Source organism: Oryzias melastigma, linkage group LG11 (genome assembly GCF_002922805.2).
Source record: "Oryzias melastigma strain HK-1 linkage group LG11, ASM292280v2, whole genome shotgun sequence".
Lineage (NCBI taxonomy): Eukaryota > Metazoa > Chordata > Actinopteri > Beloniformes > Adrianichthyidae > Oryzias > Oryzias melastigma.
The window spans coordinates 7,800,124-7,806,916 of NC_050522.1; positions in this window are offsets into that span (position 1 = coordinate 7,800,124).

A 6,793-nucleotide genomic window follows, 5' to 3' on the forward strand; every position below is an offset into this window, starting at 1 on the left:
TGATCATTCCTATCAACATATCGTCAGACATTTACTATTAAAACTAGATATATAAAGCATTGCCTCTCACATAATGCAAGTGTGAATGCTGTAAGAACTTTAAGAAAGTGGAATTTTGTCAAAACGGCTAGCATAACACGAAAATATTAGCTTTAACCTCAAAACTGCCTAAAGAATTTAAAAAAGTCTAATTTTGCAAAAAAAAAAAAAAAACACCAAGCATGATGCTAAAATAAAAGCTAAATTCCAAAATACCCTTAAAAAATCCAGCAGTTCCTGAACATTTATAGTTTGAATGGTGTCTTTAGCTGAAAGTATGCAGAAGTTCACAAGTTTCAAAGTCAAAGCTTTAATCTTCTGCATCTTAACAAAGGTCAATTTGCACCATTTTTGGAGAGACTCCAGAAAATATAACAATAAGGGGTTATCTTCATAATTTATTGTATTTTGCGGGCCAGATTAAATAGCTTGATGGGCCGCATGTGGCCCCCAGGCCGTAGTTTGCCCACCCCTAATGTAGAGTATTTGACCGCATGAGTCGTGCCTTAATTTATGATGCACTTATCAACACATCACCAGTTGTTAAGATTCAAATTATTAATGCTCACCATAAATGGACAAATAAAAAAAAACTAAAAATGCATGTAAAAAGGTAAAATAAGTAAAGGAAAGACTGTGGAATGAACAAATAACATAAAAAAGACGTTATTGCAGTTTTTACTTGAAGGTTTTAATTCATTAGTGACAGGTTTGATTTTCAGCATTTTTTTCTCGTTATGTCCAATGTTTATGCAAAATACATAAGTCGAAAATATAGCTGGCAACCCTTTGTTGATTAGAGAGAAACCAAAAATGATCGCTAAAATACCCTGAAATTCACAAAATTATAATAATTAACAACTGAAAATTCTCCTATAAAAACCTTTGAAATTATTCACCAGCACCCATTTTAAAGCTGATGTTTCGGACATATAAGATTATCATCAGCTGTTATTACTGATGTACCTTGGTTGGAGTTCATGTATAATGTCAGACATCTTAATTATTTTCTTTCTTTTATTAAGGATATCATCATTTTCTTCAGGCCTGTTTTCTTTGTTTTTTTTAATGTTTTTGTTGAACAGAATTTAAAAGTTTGTCTAATTTTTGTTGGTTAAGTTCCAGTTAAATTTTGCTCACATACTACTACTTTTATTTCGTTTTCAGTTTCTTTTAGTGATTTTTTTTTTACTAACAGAAGGGCATCAACTATTTTGTTTGTATGAGAATGACATCTTTTAAACAGGGAACATTTTCTTACTTTGCGGTCCTCCTCCTCCTCCTCAGAAGACTTTTGTTTAAAAGTTTTTCCTTTTATTTTCCTTCTGCACAGACGCTCATTTACAGCTCAATTTCAGTTTGGGCGAAATGGCAGCACTAATCTCAGAATGATGTCCTTATTTCCATCCCTGCAATGAAGTGAGAGGAAAAAAACAAACGTGGTTTATATTTTATTTCACGTCTTTTTTATTTTTCCTGAGGGCTGGTGTTTCTTCGACATTTTATGGACTCGCTGTTGTGGCACTCGCAGTTGTAGCAGACTGCGGCGAGCCGTCAGTGGCAAGAGTTGTGTTGTGGGCTTGTGACTCACTCTGTTATTGTTGTTTGGGAGCTTTGACATTTACACCGTCTGCAAGCTTTAAAAATCATCTTTGTCTGTTGAGAAATGAGGTTGGAGACGATCGTTAAGGTTCTGGGTGAAATGAAGAGGATTTCCAGGTGATGACAAGTCTCTTCTCCACCAGATTTAGCAGACAATAGATTTCTGTCTTCCTGCTGTCTCTCTAAATGAAAGCAACCCGCTGGTTTGGTGTGGAGAATTAGGCAGTGTAGCTGATTCATATTTGGGTGTTTCAATTTGCCTGAGTTTTATAGCAAGCTGCTGAGCCGGTGGTTTCTTCATTAAAGGACACATGAAAGCAGATTGTAAAGGAGCGGTGGCGAGGCCAGCCTTCGCTGACGTCTGAAGGGGATCAAGCGACAGAAAGATCGACCGAGTCCCCGAGCCAGTCGGTCTGAACCAGAGGGCCTCACCCTCTGTGCCGGCAGCCAGCGGTAGGACACCAGACACACCACAGTGACTGTGTCGACACCAGAATACTATGGTTGACTCATGTGTCAGCGAGAGTTCATTGTTTTAAGAAATATCAACCTGTCTGTGCAAAATAGAGACAATGCCAATGTGATCTGTACTTGTATTAAGTTTATGATAGTTTATAAACTTGGCTGTTTTAAAGCGCCACACGAAAATGATGATTAAATCAAATTCTGTCCTGATTAGTCTAATAGGGCCAGATTGTCCTTATTGTATGAGAATTAAATGACTAAAAGATAACTCTATTCATTGTTATTTCTGAACTGTGCAAGCATGATTTTAGGGCATTCTTCTAATGCCCTAAAATCATGCAACCATACAGGTGCTGCCCATAGAGGGCCATAAAGAGGAGTGGCTGCATCTTAATGGAAGTGCAGGTATGTAAATGCAGTCCCCTTAAGGTTAATATCACAAAGTCGAGGCCCGGGGGCCGGATCCGGCCCTCCAGATCATATTATTTTATTGTTATTAATGGCTCAATGTTATCTTGCACTTATTTTTAACTGGTATAATTTTGACAAAATATATTTTTATGGTGAGTAAAATATTGAAAGTTATTTAAGGTTTAAGTTTATTTATTCTGGAATAATATTCCTACCTTTTTATTATTCATAATTGTGTTAAAAAGTTTTAAAGTTTAAAAAATGGGAATTATTCGAGCTTTTTGGACTATTTTGGCATTTACTAACATTTTTCAGGCTATTTTGGAGTTTAGCTAATATTTTAGCTACATGCTAGCTGTTTTAGCTAATTCAGGCTTTTTTTGTTCGTTTTTTAAGCTGTTTTGGAGTTTAGCTAGTTCAACAACATGCTAGTTGTGGCTGATGTGGGGTTTTTTAAGCTTTCTATGATGTGTGTTGGAGTCAGGCTAATATGTAAATGCTAGCTGTTTTGGCTAATTTAGACTTTTTTCCGTTTTTTTTTTATTTTTTATTTTTTATTTATTTATTTATATTTTTTTTTTTTGAAGTTTCACTATCTTTTTCAGCTAGATGCTATCTGGTTTTGGCTAACCTAAGTTATTTATTTTTTTTAGGCTAATTTGGCATTTAGCTAATATTTTAGCTGGCTATTAGCTTCAGCAATTTCAGCTCTCACCTTCAGCATTTTTAGCCATCAAGATAGTTGTACTAGGAAGTGAGTGATGAATAGATTAGCAAGATTCAATAAATCTTTCCAAGTAAAAATAATGAGTACATAATACATTTCCTTAGTATTTAATTGTTATTTCAGCTTTTAAATGCTTCTCAAAGCATTTGGATTCTTGGCATTGATGGTGTCTAAAAGTGGACCAATGAAGAATTAATTTAGGTAAGGGTTTTTTTTGTTTGTTTGTTTGGTTTTTTTTGTTTTTTGTTTTTATTGTACAAAGGCTGAAAAGGGCCTCAGTGTTCACCTGGAGCCCCCAAGCTGCTAAGCCTTCCACTGAATTTCAAAGGACTTAAAAAAAATGGAATGTACCATTGTCGTGCGGGTGGTAAGTGTATCGTCAGGCCCGGGAATGAGCTGCACGGCGCCCTAGGCGAAACGTGATTCCAACTACAATGTTTGGTTAAGCCTTGAATATTTTTCTAAAGTAAAGTAATAAAAAGATGTTAAAAAAAAGACACAAAATCCTCCCAGAATGCAAAATTCTAAATTATTCATTGATTAATTTCTATATATTAAAAAACACTAAAGGAGCTGCTGAATAATAAAAATCTTTTTTTCACATTTAACAGTTTGATAGCAATATTTGTGTTTAGTTTCCTTCCGTTTGACTAAGAATGGGATTCATCCACCCCTAACCTCAAATGGGACATAAATGAAGTTGTGATTGTTGTTTTAATCATCTGTTCAGAGCACAACTACTGTGGTAGATACCTGAAATTACAGCGTTCAGTATTTTTCTATAATAGCCGCTCGTGGATCCTCTCAAGTGTTTAACGGCTGGCACTTAAAGGAAGTAAAAGTGTTGAGGTCAGACGGCAAAACAGAGGGTTGAGGCTCCTTTAAGCGCCCTGTGATTCATATCAAATGCACATTAAGTGCCACGCAGCTAAATTAGTGCCTTGAATCTCGTAGGTATTGTGGTTCACGCAGTGGTGTGTAACCAGCCTGTGTATCACTGTGCAGTAATGTGGCCTCCATATCTTTTACATGAACCCAACAATAATACTCAGCTCATTTAGTCTTTGCTCATATCCACACCCACAGCGTCTGCACATCAGCAAAACACCCACACGTCTTCTTCCTGTTTTGTAGACATCATTCCCTCGTCCTGAGTCACTGACTTCGCTTAGGTTCGTTAGTGACGATAATTTTACTCCGAGTCGGCACAAAGCTTGTCATCTCGACTGTGAGGCTTATAACAACATTTAATTATCACGATTGAGCTCTAGCTGCTAATACACTGAGGGAGTTGTTGTTAAACATGAACTCAATACCTGTGTCAAAGGTTGCATAAGGCGAAATCATTAAAACATTTGCACAAAGGGTTTTTATGAATCTCCTGATTTGTTTTCCACTTGTCTTCTTTCATTACTCAGTCTTAGATGCTGCAAACAGGCTCACAGAAATAAGTAAAAAATGTGAAAATATTGAAAAAAAAAACTTGAACAAGCACAAAAATCTCCCAATGGGGTAAAATAGTCTTACTAAGAATTGTTATTTTTAAGAAAAAAATTCTAGTCACTACTGAAACATGTTTTCGCAAATTATTTTGAAAAACTTTCTTGATAACATTATTTTTTCTTGCAAGACAAAAAAAGACATTTTTTCTTGAAGCAAAAGTCTTTTCTTTCTTGAGATCCAGTTTTTGCCGTGAACAGACTTGCAGTGCAGCTCATTTACTTCCATCATTGCACACTTTATTTTTAAACAGTCCCTGTTTTTCCCCCTCTGTAGCATATTTCGTTCCTTTCCTACTTCTTCTTCCTCCTGGAAGCCCACACTGTTGGTGATAGCCCCCACACACCTACTGTCACCTGTGAGTAATGATAACAGGGGCGCACCATTCATCATGCACTCCTGTACATGCTCAGTAGCTCTTCATTATATTAATTATTCCGATTCCAAGAGCGATCATCAGCGACATCAAAATCCATCACTGTAATTCCCGCAGAGGCCCACAGCTTGTAAATAATCACTGATGTTGGTAGCAAGGTTCTGGCCTCACTGTTACCTTCAGAACCGCCCAGGTGGGTCCCAGATCCCCAGGAGAGAACAAGACGGTGCACAGTTCCTTCTCTGCCAGCAGCTGAGGAAGAAGGTAATGAAAATGTAGAAGTGATCTGGTCAAATTTAGCATCCTTAGAGGATGATTTTGTTTTACTCCTGAAAAGGTGTACTGTGATCTGAGCAAGTACTAATGTTTTCACAAGAACACGTCTGGAAGCCTATGAAAACTAGAAGATCACTAAAGGATCATGAGGAGAAATGAGGGGTCAAGCAAAAACCAAGTGGGCTCAGTGTTGTTCATTATAGTCTAAACTGTGACTCCTGATGACTGTACAATCCTTTGAGGCCTGTTGTCAAATATGCAAAAAGAAAGCATCAACTTTTTTAATAGTTGGAAATAAATTCAGTGGTTAAAAAAAAAAAAAAAAAAAAAATCCCTGTTTCAAAAGTCTTATATGGAACAAGTAACGGGTTTAAAGCATGGTGGTGGCAGTGTAGTAACATGAGACTGCTTCATTTTACTTTAATTTTCAGTCTTTGTTTAAAAAAAGCTGTAAAATGTGAAATAGAAAATTATAACCAAAATGTTTAATTTTCTATACATATCGTAATACTAATATAAATTATATCATATATATATATGTATATATATATATACAAATATATACCTATATTTACATATATGTCGGTGTTATTTCCAATCCTGGATGATTGGAGATACTCAGCACTGCAGCTCCTCCTTCGGTTGCAAAAATTTCATAAGCGTCTTGAGTTGTCTGAGGTTTTGTGACAAACGCAAAGAGTCGCGTGACTAAAAAAAAATCTGCGAATACGTACAATCAAAAAAAATACGCAGAGGAACACTGTATATATATAATGGGAAAGGGTATTCCTTTCCATAAAATATAACTGTCATAGAATATGATTATAGATGTTTACAAAAAGATAAACACAGAGATTATGATCACATCAAATCAGTCAAAATACAATATTTTCACAATTATATTTCTGTTTTCCATACTTCAATAGTATGGTCAGGGTCCAGGTCCTGCTAGAAGATACATCTGCATCTCCATCCAGATCCTCAGTAGAATTAATCATGAAGTCCTCTAGAACATTCTGCTACTGCTGCAGTGATTTTGGATTAAAGAAAGCAGAGTTTACCAACACCAGAGCTGGACATTGGACCCCAAATCATGGCTGACTGTGGAGATCCCACTCAGGACCTCCAGCAGATTGGGTTTTCCTCCTCGCTGGTCTTCCTCCAAACCTTTGATTCCCAAATGAAAGACACACTTTACTTTACAGGACCACTGGCCAACAGTCCAGTCCTTCTTCTTCTTGGTCCTTTTGAGTTGCTTCCTCTGTTGGTCCAGGCTCAAAAGTGTCTTGACTCGAGGAACCGTCGCCCCTATCCCGAATGCACCTGAATGTGGTGGTTTTTGAAGCTGTTCATCCACCTTATTCCACTCTTTCTGGATGTCTGCAGGTTCTTAAATC